Below are 24,637 nucleotides of genomic sequence, written 5' to 3' on the forward strand. Positions count from 1 at the left end.
TTTGTGACTGTGGATTTAACTACTCAAGGTTTCACTTTCCCATATGTAAATTAAGAGACCTTCACGGTTCCTAATCTATGGGGTGGTTTTCTGAGGGCATCTGAAAATCCATATGCATACCACACATGGTCTGTGGACTGAGGAGCTCAGATGCTGTCCCATGCTCAGATGTTACTGGACTTAGTAAATTAAGACAGTTATTTAAATTGGCGGGGGGCGGGGGGAGGGTTCTGAGAACAGTGGATTGTAACAGGAAAGTCAACAGAGATATTTACGTTTCGATAAAAAGACATAATCAGTCTAAAACTTCAAGGTGATACAAGGTTTCAGTTGGTTTTCAATTTTTTAGGTATGCTTCCTTTGGGTTACTTATCTGTAAGGTATTTCTTCCCCCACTGACTGGTGAGTGTTTCGGCTTTCATTTAGTAGGTGCCAATTGACAGAAGAAGCCCGTGGACAGAGGAGCCTGGCAGGCTACACAGTCCATAAGGTTGCAGAGTCAGACGCAACTGAAGCGACTTACCGCAGCACAGCATTCAACAGAGGACCATCACCTATAAGCCAGTAAATATGAAAACACTCTTAAATCATCTTGCTGTTCTTCTTTGTGCCTTTATTTATTTTGCTTAATCCAAACTGATTTAGTAATTATACCCAAAATATTTATAGAATTACTATCATACCAGTATACCTTCTCCTTTGAAAATTACTTATATAGAGCTACCAAGATAACACGACTCAGTGTAGCTTACTGTTTGAAAGATCCAGTGTCAGACAGTAAGAACACAATTTCTCAGATACGCAGCTACTAAAAGGCATCTGTACAACTCCATTTTTTAACACAGCACTTTGCAAATCACTTACCTAAAAGCAGATACTGTAAAACAGTCTATTAAAATAGTGTTTTCCTCAATAACTACTTGTCTATTCAAATCTGAACAAAAGCAAGAAAGAGGAAATGAATGGAGAAAACACACCTTTTTTCATTGTTGTGAATTTCTTCAAGATTTCCTAAGGAGTGATATGTCTGACACTGATCACAGGGTAAATGCCTGGGAAAGCTAGTCTCATAGTTATTTACATTTATTGTGTTTTAGAGTAATACACTCCATGTGAAACAGTATTTGGAAAATACATTAATTTTTCCAAAGACCTCTAAATCATTTTCAAGTATCTAAAGAGACATTAGGAAAGTAAAGGGACAAAGGTAGAAGTAGATTTGAGACCAAAAAATGTGGCCTTCTTAGTGATGCGTGTGTGCTCGGTCACTCAGTTGTGTCTGACTCTCGGCAACTCCATGGAGCCTATCCGACTCCACAGAATTTTCCAGGCAAGAATACTGGTGCAGGTTACCATTGCCTACTTGAGGGAATTTTCCCAACCCAGAGATTGAACCCACATCTCTTGCATCTCCTGCACTGGCAGGCAGATTCTTTACCACTGCACCACCTGGGAAGCCAATCACTAGTAACATTTCACACCACTGGGTGCTTTCAGAATATTAAAGTCCTTGCTTTGCTTTAAAAAAAAAAAAAAAGAAAGAAAGAAAGAAAAGAAAGAGAGAGAACTTAACCTGTTACAGTAAGAATTCTGCCACACAACCAAGCAGATGCAGAACCATGTTCCCATTCCTTGGAAGTAAACTTCTCTACAACCTCCAGGGAGAATCACCTCTAATCACCTTAGGCACCTTGCTTCCTTCCACTATGTCAGACAGTGTCAGAGAAGCTGAAGCACAATCCTGTAAATTCAACACATACTGATGTAGGAGATAGATGGGCTCCAGGTTAGACATTTACAAAGCATTTACAATCAGCCTCCTATTTACTCTTCGAACAACAGAAAAAGGGTAAATAGCCAGTATTTGTCTCTTGCAAACACTTTAAGGTAAGAGTCATGCAATAGTCAAGGTAATAGTCACAGCAAGGACAAAGAAGAGTAAAACCCTGTTTGATTAAAGGATCTCTGTTACCCACTCTCTGGGGACAAGGGAAACACTACATATACACAGAAAGGCTCCCTATGGGTCAAAAGTCAAGGGATAACGCCAGGCCATAATGAGTTGTGGTTCTCCCAGAAGCCTTCACGTTGAGATCCATCTTGGCTCAGGGATGTGTGCCCATCTAGGGGAGGGTCCCAGCATATGTCAGGTGTAGAGAAAGAAACCAGATAATTGGCCTGAAAGAAGACAAAGACCCAGAAGAGCTGACCTATGTAAACGACACACTGTATCGTTACTTTGCTCCCCCTCACTGGGGGGACACCTATACCCTTCCTCTCGGGGTGTGCATCTCCGCCTCGCTTCTGCCTTAATTCAACACACCTTTTCTCTATGTGCTCTCTGATCTATTGCTGTGCTGTGCCTCTGGTAATAAGCTTTGTACCTGCATTTACAGTTTCTGCCTCCGTGATAAATGCATTTTTCACTGGGGGTAAAAATCCACGGAAAAATAGTTTCTAGCCTCCAGCCCTGTGCTGGTCTGGTGGCTAGGATTCCTGGTTCTCATCCAGACTATCCAGGCTCAATTCCTGGGTAGGGAACTAGAGCTCACTTCACGCCATGGCTCACTGCTGCCTCACCAAGATCAGACTGAGTAGTCATTCTATACAAGGGACTCTACTAGGTACTGTGAAAGGAGACAAAAATAAATCAGATGATTTTTGCCCTTGAAGACAGAGCAGTCTGGTGGAGGTTGAAGGAGAAGACAAGTACACTACTAACAAAAACAACAATAACAATAGCAGCTAACCCTTACTGATCTTGCCATTCATCTGACTCTAAGAATCCAAGCTCTTAGAGCAAGCTAAGTGCTAGAAGACGAAATAATTATGGGCATATTCTCTCATTAAGACTCAGTTCAGTTCAGTCGCTCTGTTGTGTCCAACTCTTTGCGACCCCATGAAATGCAGCACACCAGGCCTCCCTGTCCATCATCAACTCCCGGAGTTCACTCAAACTCACGTCCATCGAGTCCATGATGCTGTCCAGCCATCTCATCCTCTGTCATCCCCTTCTCCTCCTGCCCCCAATCCCTCCCAGCATCAGAGTCTTTCCCAATGAGTCAACACTCCGCATGAGGTGGCCAAAGTACTGGAGTTTCTGCTTGAACATTTGGAAGTTCACGGTTCACGTATTGCTGAAGCCTGGCTTGGAGAATTTTGAGCATTACTTTAACAGGCAAATTTGACCTTGGAATACGGAATGAAGCAGGGCAAAGGCTAATAGAGTTTTGCCAAGAGAACGAAAACTGGTCATAGCAAACACCCTCATTAACACTATGAGAGCCCTAAAGAGTAATCAATTCTGACTATTGTAACTAAGAAAGGGTTTAGTGGAGAGGTGGCACAGTATCCTTTCAGCAAGCAGAGAAGAGGTTGGAGAAGGAATGTGCCAGACTGAAGGAACAGAGCATGACCCAAAACACGGAGGCATGAAAACATGGACCACATCAGTAAGTCACCTTATTGACCTGAGACACGTAACACAAGGCAAGGCATAGTGTACTGAAGGTTAGAGGGCTGTGAATGCTATTGCCTTAACAATAATAACTATCATTTATTGAGTATGTACCAAGCACAGAAGCCTTTTATATGTATATGTTTTTATTTGTTGATTCTTCTTAATACCTTTATGAGGAGGAACTATCATTATGCCCATTTTACAGAAGAGGAACTTAAGACTAATGGGTTAACTGCCAAAGAATTCCCAAAGAATCATGGCTAGAAGAAAGGAAACTGGAGTCAGATTCTCAAGTCTCGTTCTTAACTCCTGACTTACAAGGGTGAGCAGCACAGGTTCTTAATTAAGGCATCAGCAAATCTATTTGAGTTTCATGCTAACTCTGGAAGTATACTGTGAAGGACAGAAGAGCATATGAGAATAATAAAGACAGAAAAGCCAAAGAAGTTTCTGTTGCAATAGCTCAGGAAGGGATGAAGAGGTCTTGAATTAGGGCAGCAGAAACAGAGAAAGGCCCTTCTTGAGAGACATTTCACAAGTAAAACATGGCCTAGGCTTCCGGGGTGGTTCAGATGGTAAAGAATCTCCCTACAATGCAGGAGACCCATTTTCGATCCCTGGGTTGGGAAAATCTCCTAGAGAAGGGAATGGCTACCCATTCCAGTATTCTTACCTGAAGAATTCCATGGACAGAGGAGCCTGGCAGGCTACAGTGAGGTCACCAAGAGTCAGACGCAACTGAGTGACTAACACACATACAACACCAAAAAGGAAGTTGTTATGTGAAAGAGACAGAGAAGGAAGGATTTAAAGATGATCCCTAAATTTTTCACCATCTTTTAGAAAAAGAGATAACCCATTAACTAAGGTATCGGTCACAGAAAGAACAGGTAGGTATTAAATTCAGTTTGGGACTTCTGGGTCTAAGGTAGTCATGAGAGATTCACAAGAATATAAACTAGGCAGGTGGAGGTACTGCCTGGAGCTAAGGATATATATCTGTATCTACAGCTATAGCTATTAAGAGATTTGTAGTTCATTTACATAATGATGACATGTATAAAGCTTTGGTGAAAAAAGAAAAAATACAATATAATTCACTGCTCAGTTGGGATGGGTGGGACACCTGCCCAGTTTCCTGAGGCAGCATTTTTAATTTGGCTAATTATGCCTGGTTCAAACTCTAGATCCACCAACTAGCTATCTGACCTTGGGTTACTTCATTTTTCTGTACTTTAATTCCCAACTTTGTAAAATAGAGATAATAATAGCAAAGTATGGTTGTTGGGAGTTTTAAATTATATATGTAATTATACACACACACACATATATATATAATATATCCTGTATGTATGTTTACTGTTTGTGTTACTGTTGTTTTACTATGCTAACACTGACTTGATTTTTTTTCTCTCTTTATCACACCAAGGATTTTGTATTGATTATATATTAAGAGCCACACCTGTCAGGTTCTAATTTTCATGTATTTTAGTGGTAAAATAATTTTTCTAATGAGACTTCTGCTTCTGTTCATGACACAGCAACTGGGACCAGGCGTACTCTCCTAGCATATCTAGAAAACTGGATAAAATACAGGAAAAACACTGTTTTTTGTACTATTTCAGACAACAATATGCACATAGTCCATGAACCTTGAGAAAAGCAAAACAAATGAGGTAACCCCTGTGATCACCCTGGATTTCTGCCTGGAGGCACTTTCCGGACCCCAGAGGAGGAAAGGGATCCCAAGCAGAGCACAATGGTCTTGAGGAGTCAGAGTCTGAGGATGCCAAGGAAGCTGGAACATTCAAGGCAGAGAAATGAAGAAGACGTGGACATGCTTCTCTAGAAATCAACAGACAGTCTTCTTGAGTTTTGGATGAACACAAAGTTGCCCAAAATAGGGTAAAACTCCATGAGGCTAAGTGAAGGAAAGCTGTAAGATGAACAACTGTCAGAACTCTCTAGGGCTGTAAGTCTTTTAAGTTCCAATAGCTAGAGCGGAGGGACTACCTGGAGCATTCAGTAGAGACCTCAGAAGAGTCATTTCTCAATAGAAGAGATTAATGACACTAAAGTATACTGTAAACCTACCCTGACAAAGTTTAAAAACCAGTCTTGAAAAAAGGATATTTAATCTACAAGTAACTTAACTATTCGGCAGAACAAAGTTCAATACTCTTTGAAGGAAGACAACAAAATCTACCACTCGATGAAAAAGTCCAGCATTCAATTAAAGGACATGGGTAGTAACCTGGAAATACTTTATCTCTTTGGTAAATAATGAATCATCTATCTTAAGAATACCATGACTCCATGACTGTGTTACAATTTTCTCATATAGATCAGATCAATGGGCTACAATTTTGTTATTTCTCTCTACCAGGTAGCCATAGCTATAGAGCATGCATAATTGGTGCTATATAATTTATCAACCTGGGAAAAATTTCAGCATATGTTATCTTTACTTAGAATTCATAGGATTTATCTCAAGTCAGTTCAGTGGTCAGATATTTGAGGCAGAACATACAGCTTTGGGTTTATCAACCTTCTTAAAGGAAACCTGAATGTGCAGGGGCAGTGTTTTATTATGCTAAATTTAACATAATAAAGAAGCTTGAACAGGGGGCTTATTTACTTGTGTGTTTTTAAGCAAAAATGACTACAATTTCTCTGGTTATGGTTAAAAGGAACACAGGGAAAGTAGATCTCGTTTCCATGCTATGGCAGGATAAAGGCTATTAGAGAAGAAAGTCAATAGAAGAAAATATGACTCTTGAAGTCCATTTGAAAGCGCTGACTTGTTGCTACTGTGTAATTAAGAAACAACCAAATAGGTGACACTCACAAAATGGACACTTATGTATGGTAGTTGTTGAACTCCCTGGCAAGAATAGTAAGACAGAGAATTTACTCTGGCAGGACCCACAGCAGCAGCTAGCTACTGTGATCATCGGTACCAGGGAGCTCATCATGACCTACAACATCCAGCTCCAGGATAAAGCAGTGTGCTGCGGGCCCATTATGGCTGAATTCCATGTACCTTTGGATTAAAACAGTCACAATTATTTTCTGTTAAACTTGCAACCAAGGGCTTCCCTGGTCGCTCAGCTGGTAAAGAATCACCTGCAATGCAGGAGACCCCAGTTCAATTTCTGGATCAGGAAAATCTGCTGGAGAAGGGATAGGCTACCCTCTCCAGTGTTCTTGGGCTTCCCTGGTCACTCAATTGGCAAAGAACCTGCCTGCAATGCGGGAGACCTGGGTTCAATCCCTGGGTTTGGAAAGATCCCCAGGAGAAGGGAATGGCTACCCACTGCAGCATTCTGGCTTGGAGAATTCCATGGACTGTATAGTCCATGGGGTGGCAAAGAGTCAGACACAACTGAACGACTTTCACTTGCAACCAAGAACTGTGCTTGACTCACATAAACAGGTTTGATTTTGTTTATATGGGAACACAAGTTTTTCTTGCATGAACATATAGGAATGAATAGATATGTATGTATGCTGGAGAGCTCCAAGGCAGAGTCTTCTGCCTATAAATACTCCCTCAGATTTCGGCTAGCCCCAAGTCTCTAAATATCACCTCTTAATTGATGACATTCATATTTATACATCAAATTCCTACCTCTCTGAGCTCCAGACTTATATGAACAGCTGCCTACTCAACATCTTCACTAAGACATCTAACAGGACATCTCAGACATCTCAACAAAACTCTTGGTTTCCCCTCAGTAATCTGGTCATTCTTCATTCTTTATTTTATCTCAGTTAATGGCATCTCTATTCCTCTAGCAGCTCAGGCCAAAAAATTAAAAGTTACTTTGGATTCCACTCCTGTGCTTGCCCTCAACATCTAACCCATTAGCAAGTCCTCAACTTTCTACCTACAAATTCTAACTCATATTCTGCCACTTCGCATCACCTCTACCCCTTCCTCTTTAGCCACAGTAGTCATGGATATCAACTGGACGACTACAAGAGCTTCACTCTGCCTCCTGTGATCCACTCTCTCTGTGAAAGTGAATGTCACTCAGTCATGCCCAACTCTTTGTGACTCCATGGACTACGGTCAGAATACTGGAGTGGGTAGCCATTCCCTTCTCCAGCGGATCTTCCCAACCCAAGGATCTAACTCGGGTCTCCCACATTGCAGGCGGATTCCTTACCAGCTGAGCCACGGGGGAAGCCCAACAACACTGGAGTGGGTCATCCATCCATTCTCCAGTGGATCTTCCCAACCCAGGAATCGAACCAGGGTCTCCTGCATTGCAGGTGGATTCTTTACCAGCTGAGCTACCAGGGAAGCCAGAATGATTTTTAAATAATATAAATTAGATCATGCAGTTCCCCATTTGAAAACTGCTTAAGGCTTCCCTTTGCACAAAGTGCTTCCCTGGTGGTTCAGATGGTAAAGCGTCTGTCTGCAATGCAGGAGACCCGGGTTCGATCCTTGGGTTGGGAAGATCCCCTGGAGAAGGAAATGGCAGCCCACTCCAGTATTCTTGCCTGGAAAATCCCATGGACGGTGGAGCCTGATAGGCTACTGTCCATGGGGTCACAAAGAGTCAGACACGACTGAGCGACTTCACTTTTACTTTGCAAAAGGTATAAAAATACAAAGCCTCTACCACGTCCTGCAAGGCCGTACATCATCTAGCCTCTACTTTTCACCCTCATCTCTTCCCATACTTTTCTTTAACTGTGGCCAGACCTGCCTTCTTATGCTTCCTTCATGACCTCAGTGGTTACAGTTATGTCTGCCTGGAAATCTCTTCCTCCAGAGTAGGTATTCCTTCTCAATATTTTGAGTCTCTTCTCAAATATAAATAGCAAGTCCTCAAGGAGTACTCCTGAACAAAATCAACTCCCCTCTCCAAATTCACTATATATTCTCTTGTTTTCTTCAAGCCACATCCACATATTACGGTTTGAAAATGAATTTTTTACTCATTTGATCACTATGTCACCCAATAGATTCTAAGGTCTAGAGAGTGATATCTGTACCACTCACCACTCTAAGTCCAGTACTTCAAACAGGTCCCAACATATTAAGTACTCATTAAATATTCATTCAATGAATCACTGAATTTAATGCTAGCCAAAAAATAAGATTAAATAGACAGAATTTCCTTTAGCAATAAAATTTTCAGCACGGCATTTACTCATTTACCAAAGGATTTGAGCAAGCTTCAGGAGATGGTGAAGAATAGGGAAGCCTGGCGTGCTGCAGTCCATGGGGTCATTAAGAGTCAGACACAACTAAGCGACTGAACAACACTTGGAAATACCTTCAGATCTGAAAGATACACTCTCCCAAGTAATGCCAGAAGGAGCTTTTCCCCTTAAATCAGTACTACGCTCTGGCCTAAGTCTGAAAATGCTTAAGTGAAAAAATATAAGCTTCTGAAATATAATTATTGTCCAATAATGTTTTTTAGTGCAAGAACTTCAGTACTATCAATTTCTATTTTCATTTGTATTAAAGAGAATTTTATGTTACCTAAAAATGGGTGGATAAAACGATCTTTAGATAGTTTAATAAATATATTAAAAACACTTTGAAAACCTTAGATGAAGTACAAATCACTTGTCAAAAGTACAATTTTATTTGTCAAAACATGAAAATGAGAAAAGAGAAGACACAGAAATAACAGGCTCAGAGCTGCCAAACTGACAGGCTGTCTTAAGTGAGATAGTCAAAACATTCATATGCTAATTTTTTAAAGTGCTGTCTATCTGGCCATTGATATAAAAACAAGACAGGGCTTTTTCTTCCAACTTCAAGAGTACATGAATGGGCCAGATAGTGGACACTGATTACCAAATTAAGGAACAGCAGTTAAGATCGTAAAGAATTTTCTGTTTATTCTGAATGCACATATAAGACAAAAACTAACTTGCATGAAAGGTATTTCAGAAGATCCACCTCCCACAGAAACACTGCTATCATCTAACACAATTACTGGTAGCGTTCTGCACACAGGACACAGTACAAAAGATGACTGTCCATGTTAGTAGCTGGGATTAGCTATACATTGTAAATGGCAAAGGTTGAACAGCAAATAACTACCAAAGTAAGTTAAAAGATTAAACCAAAATGTACCAACAATATTTTACATTATTTTCCTTTTTCATTTAGTATCTTCAAGTGTTTTCAGGTTCACCTTTCTACTCGGAAGTCCTCTCTCTTACAACACTAACAATTCTAAACAAAAGAGCACCTCCTTGAAATGCTCCGTTCACTGGGCTTATGAATCTATCATCCTCAAATCTATTAGCAAATCAAATCAAATCTATCATCAAATCAAAACCTACTTCCTGGGATGCTACACAAATCCAGTCTAGAAATATTACTGAAGTTTTGTTCAAATTTGCTTTGGTAAGAATGCTAATGTTTCCAGACTTAGATTCAGATGTTCTGCTGCTAAAAAAGAAGGTGACACATACTGTATGGTTCCATTTATGCAAGATGTCCAGAACAGGCAAATTTGTAGAGACAGAAAGTCAACTGGTGAGTGGTTGCCAGGGTTGGGTGGGGGAGGGGTGGGGAGTGGGGGGCTGGAGAGGGAAGGGGGAGTTGGGGAGCGGTTAGGAGACAGGAAGAATGGCTGCTAATGGGTATTTCTTTGGAGATAGATGGAAATGATTTAGAATTGTATAGTGGTTACACAACTTACCGAATAAAAGAAAAATCACTAAATTATACACTCTTAAAAGTGTAAACTTTATGGTATGTAGGGACTTCCCAGGTGGTCCAGTGGCTAAAACTCTGTGTTCCCACTGCAGGGGGCCCAGGTTCGATCCCTGATCAGGGAATTAGAAACTTTATGGTATGTAGTTATTCCCTGGTGGCTCAGATGGTAAAGCGTCTGCCTGCAATGCAGGAGACCCAGGTTCAATCCCTGGGTTGGGAAGATCCCCTGGAGAAGAAAATGGCAACCCACTCCAGTACTCATGCCTGGAAAATTCCATGGATGGAGAAGCCTGGTGGGCTGCAGTCCATGGGGTCACAAAGAGTTGGACACGACTGAGCAACTTCACTTCACCTTCACTTACGGTATGTAAAAAGTATCACAATAAAGCCTTATTTTTTAAAAAAGTGATCAGTTTTCCCCAATTCACAGAAAATTTCAGTTCAGTTGCTCAGCTGTGTCAGACTCTTTGCAACCCCATGAACCGCAGCACGCCCGGCCACCCTGTCCATCACCAGCTCCTGGAATCCACCCAAACCCATATCCATCGAGTCGATGATGCCATCCAACCATCTCATCCTCTGTCGTCCCCTTCTCCTCCTGCCCTCAGTCCTTCCCAGCATCAGGGTCTTTTCAAATGAGAAGAGGTCTTTTCACCTCTTTGCATGAGGTGGCCAAAGTATTGGAGTTTTAGCTTCAGCATCAGTCCTTCCAAAGAACAACTAGGACTGATCTCCTTTAGGATAGACTGGTTGGATCTCCTTGCTGTCCAAGAGACTCTCAAGAGTCTTCTCCAACACCACAGTTCAAAAGCATCAGTTCTTTGGCGCTCAGCTTTCTTCACAGTCCAACTCTCACATCCATACATGACCAGTGAAGAAACCATAGCCTTGACTAGATGGACCTTTGTTGGCAAAGTAATGTCTCTGCTTTTCAAAATGCGGTCTAGGTTGGTCATAACTTTCCTTCTAAGGAGTAAGCGTCTTTTAATTTCATGGCTGCAATCACCATCTGCAGTGATTTTGGAGCCCAAAAGACAAAGTCCACTGTTTCCCCATCTATTTGTCATGAAGTGATGGGACCAGATGCCATGATCTTAGTTTTCTGAATGCTGAGCTTTAAGCCAACTTTTTCACTCTCCTCTTTCACTTTCACCAAGAGGCTCCTTAGTTCTTCTTCACTTTCTGCCATAAGGGTGGTGTCATCTGCATATATGAGGTTATTTATATTTCTCCCAGCAATCACAGAAAATTTAAGTTAATATATAATTCTCTTTATTTAAAACTCTTCCTCTCATAAATTTTTAACTCTTTGGCATGAGCTATCATTCTCCATCTAGCATCAGACAACAAAAATAAAAATTCATCAGACTGACATCAGCATGGAAAGTTGAGAGAACAGATCAACAACATTCTCGGTTGAATGAGTTATTCATGGACATGTGCTGATGATATTAATTTATTGTAACCATTTTCTATAATTATCATCTATAGAGTATCTAAAAGATAAAATATGTCAATATTTCACATTATTCTACTAAGAACACCATGGCTCTATATGGTATCTTGTTTAGACACATTAGAGCAAATGAAACAGAACAAAGCTGAAAAGGCCAAATAAAGATGAAACTAACCTTTATAACAATATATGCTAGCCTAATATAGTTCATCTGTGACTATAAACTCTTAAAAAAAAAAATAACCTGTACACAAACTTTTCTGACTGCCTCCAAAAAAATAGATGGAAAGATTGTTTCCTATAATTCTCACCAACTTTAGCATCACCAACTCAAAGATAAGATTTTTAAATTCCGATCCTAAAACACCGTGACTATTCTGTGTCAGAATCAGTTCCAACTGAAGAAAAAGAAATCTTAAAAAAAAAAAACCTCTGCTTCCTAAAGTAGTCAGATCTTAATGACAAGTAACAGTCACAATTTTCATACCTGCCAAGTGTAATGCTACTTATTTTATTGTACTCTCACTTATTCTGTATCTTAGTCAACTTACTTAGACTTTCTACATATAAAATGTTTCTACATATATAACATATAAATGTTATATTTATATATAAATTTATATATAAATGTTTCTACATATAAAATATTTTGCCTTAATTTTATATAAAATCTTGTTTAAAGTTTTACCTCAAAAAGCTTAGAGTAAAATTCTAAATAATAATAAAAATGCATTTAAATGGATAAGGGACCTGGGTCTGAGGACTGAGAAACAGAGGAAGGATGAAAGGATGAAAGGAAAGGAAGAAAGATAATAAATTCATCCAAAAAGCAAAACCTAGGAGATTTTAGCTTGAAGATAGTATGGATTTCATTTAAACTTATATGTAAAAACTACTGAAATGGGTGAGACAATTTGAAAAATTCCAGATATATCTAAGACTATTCAATAACTTTCTCAATAATCTCCCCAGAAATGGAAGTTCTAATACAAACCAGGATTTGGTAAAGACAGAAACATCAAAAGATATGTTACTAAATGAGAGGCTTTAATCTTTTTTAAAGGTCAGTTTCTGAAAGGTAATACTGAAATAGTCACCCCATTAATAAAAGGGTAGTCTTATTTCATCAGGTCATTAACGCATCATGTATACCAGTAAAAGATTATTAAAAGCCACAGAGATCTCCTACGTGTGTGTGTGTGTTTTGACAGAGGGAGGTGGAAGTGGTAAGCGGTTTAGCTTGGGAGTTTTTATATTCCTACTCCAAATCTTACTCTTTTTTTCTAACACAGAATCTAAAGAAAGTAAGTGGAACCTGACACAAACTGCCTTGCCCTCCAACCTCTCAAAGTGCCACCTACTTACCTCTTCCAGGTCAGGTCAAGTCCACTCATACTCCAAGATCAGTTTCTGTTTTTTGCAGAAAATATATATTACCAAGCTCATTTCTTGTTACTATTGTTGTTCCGTATTAGCAATGTAATCAATTATCTTATGTTTAATCCTCAATCTCCTTATCCAATCACTTGGTACCTACTCCTTATCCAGGTTTTTTCTTCCCTGTCTCTGAATACTCAGGAATCTCACCCAAAGCCTGGCTCTTGCCCTCATGAACAAGTTGATACCTGATCTATATATTATCTGACTCTGATCTTCTGTGTGTATCTTCTGTTCTGGATTGTCCTCTGCTCTCAAACAGCCCAGACTTGGTTGTAGCTATTAATTTCAAGGTTGTCCTTTCAGGAAATGTTCCTTGTCCTATGGAGGAGGAATACGGAAGTGGAGGAATATGTTCATTGAAAAAAGACATTAAATAACAAACAAATTTTCTTATGTGGTTAAAAGAATTTAAAAAATTAAATTTTACCACAATTTAAAAAATTTGAAAATAAAACAAATAGAGAAGTGAACCTCAGACTATATGGGAAAATAATAGCTCTCTGATGAGACCCCTAAAAGGAAATACAAATAAGATCATCAGGATAAAAGCTGAATAAATGAAAGAAGCCAGGTCAGAGTTGAACTATATTAACATGAAGGTTTTAGATTTAGGATGTTTAAGTCCAGAGATAAGGTCACAGGTAAAGGTTGATTATGGTGAGATACTATTTTGTTAAACCAGTTGTCATTATAAAGTTAAAATATATTATGGTAAAATGTGAACAGATAGAAGACTACAAAATAAAAAAGACTACAAAATAAAAAGTTTAACTTCTCCTTCCCATTACTGCCTGAACTGTTCCATGCATATTCAAACATTTTTTTCAACTCACATGGTAACACTTTACATATGGACCTGTAACTTGTTTCTTCAGCCGAAAGAAGATCTATGACATGTCATGCGCTACCTCCACTAATTTATAATGGCTACAGTCCGTTGGACTGCAAGGAGATCCAACCAGTCCATTCTGAAGGAGATCAGCCCTGGGATTTCTTTGGAGGGAATGATGCTGAAGCTGAAGCTCCAGTACTTTGGCCACCTCATGCAAAGAGCTGACTCTCTGGAAAAGACTCTGATACTGGGAGGGATTGGAGGCAGGAGGAGAAGGGGACGACAGAGGATGAGATGACTGGATGGCATCACTGACTCAATGGACTGAGTCTGAGTGAACTCCAGGAGTTGGTGATGGACAGGGAGGCCTGGTGTGCTGTGATTCACAGGGTCGCAAAGAGTCGGACACAACTGAGCGACTGAACTGACTGACTGACATTATATTCAAAATACAATAATTAATCATTGAGAGTATCTGTAGTAAGAGAAACTCATTCACCATTTGGATATCCCACCAGCTGTTCAAGCACATTAGTATACATACAAACGGGCCCCATAAGGCTGAAGAATTTATATCTCTCACAAATTTCGAGGTGATGCTGCTCCTGTCTAAAGACTACACTTTAAGAATTACTAGGCAATGAATAATTGATCTGCTCTGATAATTTGAGAAAACAAGCAGAAAGAGACAACAGTGGAATAGGTTAAACTCCCATCAACTGGCATGGCAAAGATATATGAACTTCCAAATTCAGTTATCATAGAAGGTGACTTGGGATATCTTGCTGGTACCTTACCCAGGAAGACTGCCTGGAGGCAAGAGGATTCCAGTAGCAGGGGGCTTTAGAGTGTATCACTAGAGGTGGACCCTCAGAGAGGCTGGAAGAGACAGAACTGGAACTTAGTTTCTCATATTAAGAAACTGCAATGAGGACGTTCCTAAAGGGCCCTTCAAAATAATCATACATGTGCCTCCATAAGAGAACTAGCATTTGGACACCTGCCAATGGAGACCAGAGAAACCGCAACAATCAACACTGAGTGAGCTACGACTGGACCAGTTAAGTGAGACATTACACTCTTTACACTTCCTTCCTTCTAACTCACTGGGAGAGCTAGAGATCCAGAAGAGGTAGGGAAATTTTTTGTTTTAATAAATTTATTTATTTTAATTGGAAAATTTTTTTCATGATGAAGCCTGAGCCACTGGCTTTGGACAAAGGGGACAGGAAGAACTTTAAACTGGATATACTATTGGAGTTTTAAACTGGAATTTTTTAAATATTCTAAAGTATACACAAAGTTATGGAACTGAGAATCTGCTCAAAAAGAGGGGTTTCACAGAACATGGTTAGGGAAGTGATTACAGGAAAACAAAGCCATATCATGCTTGTAGCTCCATAAGATGGTTAAGGGAGCCAGATGCTAATTTATCATATCAGCACCTTCATTTTCCTGATTATGTGTCTATCTTTTACAGTCTCTTGATGATGCTTACTTTTCAGTTTAGTTTAGGAAAGATTTTCCCTATCTATGAAAAAGACTAAATTAGTGTATGGTAAGATTTTGTTGGCCTTCATTTGCTCACTTCAAAAGAGAGAAAAAAAAATCCTCACGCTTTTATCTTCCTTAGAACATAATTTAAAATGAAATACCCTTCTTCTCTCTCAGTATCAGAACTTGAATTTCATCTTTACTTTTTCTATTACTATCTCTAAGCTACCCTATTATCATTTCATTTTCAACACTGGAAGAGATGATATTTACCCGATGTTGATCCTCCCAGGATTTTTACATCTACCTAACTAAATTACAGCATTCTTCAGTGCTTTAATATCCTCTTTGAGAACAGAAGGAAGCAATACTACTTGGAAGCCATTTATATTAAGCCAAATTTCAACTCACAAAAGAATCTGAAATGACTTGATAGTGTGGTCTTTTATAGACTTCACACCAGATGCTTTCCATTTTATAGACTCCCCCAAATTTCTTACGGTTGCTGTGTGCCTCTGTGTCCAATGATCATAGATAATCAGCAGAACCATAAAACATCATAGATTTACATTTCTGGTTACTGACTTAGGTTTACAAACTTTGGTTTCTCTCATTCGGGAGAAAAAAATCTTCTTCAGCTGTCTTACTGAAACACAATCACTAGGGTAAACTCTATACGTAAGAAAATCGCAGGAATACATCAGGTCAGATATAAATAGTGAGAAGAAAACCAGAAGCTAACTTTTAATTTTTAAAAGCATATATCTAAATGCTAGAAATGGTCAATTAACCAAGCTTATAATAGGTACAAAGTAAGTCTTATTTGAGGATGCTCATGTTAGCCAGGGTTAGCTTTAGCTTCAGGGACTAGATAACTCAAAATAACAGTGGCTTATCTAAGACAGAAATTTAACTTTCTCCTATATAAACAAAGTGCAGAGATTATAAGTTCAAGGCTGACATTAGGTTCCCTATCCTCAAGAATCCATTCCCTATCTGGCCTTCTCTCATCTTTAATACATACTTTCAGTACAGTTCAGTTCAAATAGCTACTTAACCACCAGCCAATATCTACATTCCATCCAACAGGAAGGAGAATAAGACAGGAAGAAAGCACATCTCTCCCTATAAAGGTGTCCTAGGAACTGTATTAGACAGTTCGGATTACACCCCACGGACCAGAATTTAGTTTTATGAATACACCCTAGCTATGAGTCTGGGTAGTCTTTATTCGAGGTGGCAAAAGGTCCAGTTAATAACTGCAGAGCACACTGCACGGGAAAAAAAAGGAAGTGAATATTGGGGAAGAGCTAGCAATTTCTGCCTCAGTGATGATCGCGTTTTGTTGTATCTGAACACCAGGACTTAGCTTTCCACCTCAGGCAAGTCAATTTACATTTTCTCAATCAAAAGTTTCCCAGTTTCTGGCATGAAGAATATCAGCTAGAAAAATGTAAAGCATACAAACTTTAAGTTAGAGTATGAATACATTCTAGGATCTAAAGTACAGCAGGTCATTATAGTTAATAATACTGTATTATATAAATGAAGGTTGCTAAGACAGTAAATCTTAAATGTTGTCATTACAAGAAAAAAATGGTAGTCACATGACCTATGGTGGTTATCATTTTGCAGTATATGTTTTTATATAATGTTATATGTCAATTATACCTCAATAAAGCTGGGCAGGAGGAGAAAAAAGGCTGAAAATACAGGGCTATACTGAGAAAGCCAAGAGATTCTTAGAGGCAGCAGTAAATTTCCCAAAGATGTTAGACAGCATTTGAACGAGGGAAGGATATAAAACAATGCTGATCTGATCTGTTTCTTCCTTCCCCTTGAGATCTTTCCTCCGTGTTGCAGGTACAGGCATCAAAAAATTCCACTGTAAAGCATCAGTGATGTATAAAAAATGGCATACCAAGCAAAAGTAATAAATCTAAAGAAAGCATACAGAGCACCAAGAACGTGAAATGTGATTCGGCACTAAGACTCGCACAGAGCAGCACAGTGTGTGATTAATCCTCATGGCCACATTTACATCTCTAATTTGCTCATATAAATGCATTAAGCCAGATGGTTTTAGAGACTAGCACTCTGCATATACTCGTGGGTCAGCACCCACATCTTCTATACTTGATGGGTGCCCAGACTTTGATAGGACACACCCCTTACCCTTCAGCAGTTTCCTAACATAACCCCTTTATTCTTAATTTTCCCCACTTCCCATAATCAGCATTCTCACATCCAATATTCACTTATGCCAACATCTGCTATAATGTTGCTAAGCAATATATTAGGAGGACATGAAGAGACAACTGTCACTTTCACTTAGAACACATCAGAAAGACAGTTTTGAAAATGGGGATTTTATTTTGTGAAAAATTAACACCCCCTACCAAAAATAGGAATTACATATTTTACTAGCATAAATCCTATTCCATCTTTTAAAGAAAAATTCACACCAATAACAGATATTCTCAAATATCCAATAAAAATTCCCAAACCAAAGCTTTTATTTGTGAAATTTTAATACTGATTTTCAATTATTATAATAACTCTACACTTACTGATCTGTTGGCATCTTGCTCCAACCAGACACATCATGTGAGCCTATTCAGTATGGCAGCTGTGGTAGCAATTTGATTCTAGGCAAATAATATACTGTTTAATATGGTCATTTTCTTCTATCTCAAGTGCCATCAATTAACGGACCATCAATTAGTCTTCAGTACAGAACTGTCATGTTAGGAACTATACATGACAAGCAGATATAAAATAAAGATACCCCTGAAGCATTCACAAGCTTAGGATTTGGGTCATAACCTAAAAAGAAAGTAATCTCAAAGAGCTCAGAAAAGACCTGTACCTGTTTACTTTAGAGACATAGGGTACAAACTAAGAATGCTACGAAAATACGATGGTGTGTTCAAAAGAAAGACATCTTTGAAGATGTGGGGATGACTAGGAGGACTACAGACACAATTCTCTGAGAAGAAGCTGAACCCCCTTAGTAAACCTGCAGGTGCTCTACAAACAGTGGGTGCGGCTGGGGTGGGGGCAGGTATCTTAAGGTTCACAACGCAACTAGGAGAGGCCCAGGGTGCAATCGCAACACCCACCGGATTAACCTATCTGAATCATGGCAAAAGCTATTTAAATCAGCAATATCAGGGAAATATAAATAGTGAAGTCGCTCAGTCGTGTCTGACCCTCAGCGATCCCATGGACTGCAGCCTTCCAGGCTCCTCCGTCCATGAGATTTTCCAGGCAAGAGTACTGGAGTGGGGTGCCATTGCCTTCGAGTAAAGACAAAGGGCTATCAAAATCTCTGTCTATGGGTCCTATCTCCCCTCTAATTTTAGACGACCATTTCTTTCTTCCTCTACCTCTTTTACACATGTAAGAGTTTACTCCTTATGATGCTGTGTGAGGGGATCACACTTGCAGGATTGTCTCTCATTTGGTTTAAGAGCAAAGGGATACAAATCATTATGAAACTATCATTTCTTATTAGAATTCATTCATTTTGGTACAATCAAAGCACTCCAATTACGATTTTCGAGAACATGCAATTATTCTGTCTCTAGTTATAACTAAATCAGCAACTTCAGTTTAGGTACCCTACTTATCCTTCTTTCTGTGAGAACTGCACACCATCAATAGGATAGGGAATCTGAAAGTGAAAGTGAAGTCGCTCAGTCATGCACAACCCAGTGGATTATAGCCTACCGGCTCCTCAGTCTATGGGATTTTCCAGGCAAGGGTACTGGAGTGGGTTGCCATTTCCTTCTCCAAGGGAGTCTGAAGCTGTGTTTATTAGGCATGAATCTGCCTCTTGGCCACAGGAAGCTGCACCAGGGTTGGAGATCTGACCAAGTTAGGGCTTCAAACTGCTTTTTAGGAATCTGGAATCAATATTCAATTCTATTATCTACTATTCTATTAATTTGAACTATTCTCTTGTGAACCCAAGACCTAAGACTGCCATTGTGGGTTAGATATGCTTGGTACTTGTATACCAAAACAGAGAAAGGTGGTCTTCAGAAAAAACATGAACAGCTGCAGAGAGAGAAGGAATGATTAGAGATTGGTAAACTAAATAATAGCTCCCAAAGATATCCAGGGCCTAATCCATGAAATTTGTGAAAATAATGTTATACACCCAAAAAGTACTTTGCAGATGTCATCAAGTTAAGGATCTTGAGCTGCAGAGAGTGTCCTGGTTTACCCAGGTAGGCCCTACATATAACTGTAAGCACTCCTAATAAGAGAGAGGCAGAGGGAGACTTTACTACAGGAGAAGGCCATGTGGCAACTGGAAAGAAAACACAAAGTCACGCTGCTTTGAAAAGATGGAGAAAGGCACGTGAATCAGAAAAACGAGAAATATAACTCTAGGAGATGGAAAAGGCAAGGAAACAGATTCTCCCTTAAGTCTCAAGAGGGAACACAGCCCTGACAACACTTTGATTGGAGCCCAGTGAAACTGTTTTCAGACTTCTGGGCCTCCACACTTTTAAAGAGAATAAATTTATTGTTTAAGCCACTAAGTGTGTGGTAATTTGTTACAGCCGCAACAAGAAATTAATTCAGAGACCATGTGGCCCTACAGAAAGAGGCTTTGAAAATGGCTGCCTGGAAAAAAAAAAAAAAGAAAATGGCTGCCTGAGTTCTAACTGCTTTCTATTTCATTCCTTCACATGGCCTAGCTGGCACATCTTGCCATTAGGTTCCACAAGACACCAGTGTTTCACTACAATAAAACAACATTTTGCTTAGGCCAACGAGAGGCTGAGCTAAGATGTAAAGAGGGCCAGTTAAGTAAAAGTACAAGAAGCTATGCAGTGTAATTTGAAAAGAACCATAATGTATGGTCTCCAGATGAAAATGCCCCAAGGTGGAAAGCAATGCACCGAATCTCTACCCCGGTAGTCACCCTGCAGCTTTAAGTGTCATCTCTAAAAGCCCTTGCTTTAAATTGAAACTCTTTTACCTGAAAGTGGAATTCCCCAATATAATTGCATCAACTGAACACATCAATATGGATTTGCCAAAAAAATAATGTTACAAAGTTTAGATTTGGCCCTAAAGAAATAGGGCAAAGAAAAGGTACATTGGCAAGAAGGAACTTGTAAGAGGCTGGAAACCAAAACAGCATGTAAAAGGGCAAAATTTAGTCAGGTGGAGGTGTTACAGTAAGAATATATATTTGGTCTCTGTCTTCGGTCCCTGACATACAGTTCCTAAAACCCTTGGTATCTCTGCACTGGTGAAAGCTTCTTTTGGGAGGTGAGAATTCTTAACAATGAACCTCCAGTGCCTCCCGAAGAATGTCTTTCGCAAGCTAGACACTTCAGTGGAGGTTGGACTCCAGAGAGACCAAGGTGTGTCTAGAAGGTTGGAATATTCAGGCCCACCTTCTGACCTCCAGGGAGGGAAAGGGCACTGGAGGTTGAGTTAATCACCAAGGACTGATGATTTAATCAATCGTGCCTACATAATGAAACCACCATGAAATGACACGACCACCTAAATGACAAGGCTCTGAGAGCATCTGGGTTGATGAATACATGGAAGTACTGGAAGGGTGGCACACCCAGAGAGGACATGGAAGTTCTGTGCCACGCCCCCATATCCTGCCCAATGCACTTCTTCCACAAACTATTTCCCTGCATTGTGTGAGCAGTAAGAGCACATTATCAAACTTGAGGAAGGGTCATGTTGTTGTTGTTGTTGAGTTGCTAAGTCGTGTCTCTTTGCGACCCCATGGACCATAGCCCACCAGGCTTCTCTGTCCAGGGGATTTCTCAGGCAAGAATACTAGAGTGGGTTGCAATTTCCTCCTCCAGGAAGGGTCATGGAACCCCTAATTTATAGTCAGTTGGTCACAAGTACAGGTGGCAAACCAGGACTCGCAAGTGGTGTCTGAGGTGAGGCAGTTTTATGAAACTGAGCCCATTAACCTGTGCGATCTGCACTAACTCTACATATTAGTTCAGAAATTAAATCGACTGTAGGACCCTCATTTAGTGTCTGGACAATCAGAGAAGTGGTTTGCTGTGAGAAAAGCTTACACATTAGCAATGGAAAAGGTTTCGACAGGTAGAGAAAAACATAAGAGAAGTGTTAGATGCAAACCTAGAGATGGATAAGCAGATTTTCCCCACATTTCAGCCTAAAGCTTACAGATCAACAGAGAAATCAAAGTGTTTCAAAAATCAAACCTATTTTTAAAGCTCAGTACAGAAATTATTCTATCCCAACATGAATCACTGAATTTCAATAGGATGAGAGAAGTCCTTTTCCATTTTCAACGAGAAACAATCCTTTTATCTTTGAAAGCTTGGCAAGTTGTACTTCTGTGAATAATTATTAGTCCATCAGTCTGTTATTTACCTTTTTAATGGTAGGTGTGAATAGCTCTTTTTCCAAAAAAGTGTTATCTTTCCTTGTAGTACTTTTGTGGGATAGGTTCATTGTAGTGCTGAAATTCCTAGTACTCAATCTTCAATTCACATGAAAAGACAAGATGTCATTAGAAACTGTTTGATTAGTGATGCAGAAAAACAAAATCCTAACATAACAGAGAACTAATCCAGGTTGAAATGCTACAGCTAAAAATCATGGGAAATAAAGATACACTTACCTAGAAAGGATTCTCTAACAAAAGAAAAGATCTGGGGGAGGAAAAACATGCTTAACATAAGTTAGGAAGATATTGCATCATTTGGTGAAGAAAAAGCAGAATTCCTGAACAATAGGTAATTAAAGTGCTCATTTATCTCTTGGAAACAACAGGGAGGCATGAAGGTCAGAACAGAGGAGCAATCACCCAAGCAGGATTATTCGTGAACTCTAAGTGCTTGTCACTAATTACAAATTATCTAGTAATACTGTGAAATGATCAAATAGGTTAATACGGGATTTGAATTAATCTTCCTGGGTTTAAGATTTTTCCTCTAATCCACTGAACCTTGGAATTAGTGAAGTGTGATTCCTGTGTTCTCAGAAAGAACACTGGGATCATTAACACAATATTCCAATCTCTCGCCAGGCCAATCTCAGATACATCTCTTTTACTGGAGTAAAAATTTAATGCTTTGTGTTCTGACCTTTGTTAGGATCTACCTTTTAGAGAAAGATCCATTTGAGGTTAGAGAGCATCTCTGACTCTCTAGAGGGCAGTAACTATGCTCAAAGCATCTTTGAATCTTCAATGCTTAATAACTGATGTAAGGCTGACTGATAAATGAACAAGTTAATATCGAAAACCTTTCTTCAAAGATTCTGCTTTTCTTATTTAGCTAATTAAAGCTCCCCAAAACAACACTATACTGAAACCAACTAATAAATATTTATATCATTCTTTTATTAATTGACATTAAACATAGTATCTACCATTCATGTTCCAATTCTCCACCCTGGATTATCTTCTTCCTGATGTCCCTATCACTTTATTTTTTTCCTAAGTACAACGACATTTCATAGGCTAAATGGCTGCTAGTCTCTTTACATAGAATGGCTTGTATAGTTTATTCTTTTACTAGTGGAGATTTTGAGCCTCAAGCAGTGAAGAAATAATTCTTACAGGGGATGGGAGGTAAAAAGCAGAGGATAGAAAACCCCCCCCCCCATTCTATGACTGATCTTGGGTGGTTTGTTTCACAGGTGTTTGCTTAGTGATAAATTATACATCTAATTTTGCATACTTTGTAGACAGTTACATTTTAACAAAAAGAAAATGTGTGTGTGCATCAACAGATATATAAAAAGAGAAACTGCAACCATGAAATAAGGACAGGTTAATAAAACACACATGCACTACAGAGAATCAAGAACTCCCGAAGTTAAATACACAATAAAAATGAAGGGTTCACTATGAGGATAGTAATATGATAAAACCTAGGGAAGTTTCTCCACAAGTATAATGAAAAGCAAAAAAAATGTGAAAAAGAGAAAAGCTAAGAGCAAAAACTACCAGTCCAGGAGTGCCAATATCTGCATAACCTTCCAGCAAAGGAGAATAAAGAAAACAGGGGGAAGAAATCATCAAAGAAATGATTCAAGAAAATTCCAAAGGATATTAACTTCAAGATTGAAAAAGCTCACCAAATATCCAATGCCATGGATGAAAATTTCACCCACATCAAGGCATCACATCAAAAATTTCAGAACATTTAATATCTTATAAGCTTCAAGGGAAACGAAGATATTAAAGAGACATGAAGAAAGGATTTGGGATCAGAATGACTTTAGACTTGGGATCAGAATGACTTCAGACTTCTTGACAGAAACACCCTGTTTAAGCAAGTTTGGGTGAGTGTCTAATCTTTGCAGAAGCATGGGAAAAGAACCTCAGCTAAACATTACTAAGCTCATTGAGCTTGGGGAAAGCATAACTCAGAAAATAAAAAGAGAAAGTCATCCATAATTATTCTTATAAACATGAAAGATTTCTTTGCATTATAATGAAATAAAAATGAAAAGGTATATAGGCTGAAAGTATTAAAATCAATTCACTTAATAAATGTCACAAATATTCTTATTATAGACTGAATTCAGATTACTGAAGTCCTAATTCCCACCCAGTACTTCAGAATGTGACTATATTTGGAGACACAATCTTTAAAGAGGTAGTTAAGATAAAATGAGGTCATAGGGATGGGCCCTAATCCAGTATGACTAGTGTTCTTATAAGAGGCGATTATAACAGATAACAGACACCCACAAAGGAAAGTCCATGAAGATAGAATGAGAAAACAACCATTTACAAGCCACAGAGAGAGGTCTCAGAAAAAATCATCTTAATGTTGGATTTCTGACATCTTAATCCTACTGACATCTTAATATTGGATTTCTAACCTCCAGAACCTCAAGAAAATAAATGCCTGTTGTTTAAGCCACTCAGTCTATGATACTTCATATGGCAGCCCTAGCAAGCTAGTATTTCTAATACTCTGCTAAAATAATTATTACTAGTTAAACATGGTAGATTAAACACAAGATTTGCATCTCCTCTCTTCTAAAATTCCACCTAAAAGACATTAAAAGGATTTTATAAATGGCATAAACTCACAATATAAACAAAAGATTAGAAGATGAAGCAAAAACAGCAAAGTTCTAAAGGCTAGAAAGCAGATGGGCAAGTGGTAACTGACTTAGCAGAACCAAAACTTAAGCCACCAAGAAAAGTCTATTTATACTGCAGAATTTCTATCAGGCTCAGGAAGTGGCAGCACTATGTACCTCTGG

General features: G+C 39.0%; 1 protein-coding gene and 1 non-coding gene across 3 annotated transcripts in view; one reads left to right on the forward strand and one right to left on the reverse strand.

The window, feature by feature from the left end:
* TTC28 (tetratricopeptide repeat domain 28) overlaps positions 1-24,637 on the reverse strand; it is a 568,766-nt gene that overhangs the window by 413,821 nt on the left and 130,308 nt on the right. The gene's annotated exons all lie outside the window — the stretch shown is intronic.
* Positions 10,309-10,380, forward strand: TRNAC-GCA (transfer RNA cysteine (anticodon GCA)). Its single transcript has one exon. It is a non-coding gene; the product is annotated as a tRNA-Cys (tRNA).

This window comes from Ovis aries, chromosome 17, assembly GCF_016772045.2.
Source record: "Ovis aries strain OAR_USU_Benz2616 breed Rambouillet chromosome 17, ARS-UI_Ramb_v3.0, whole genome shotgun sequence".
Taxonomy (NCBI): domain Eukaryota; kingdom Metazoa; phylum Chordata; class Mammalia; order Artiodactyla; family Bovidae; genus Ovis; species Ovis aries.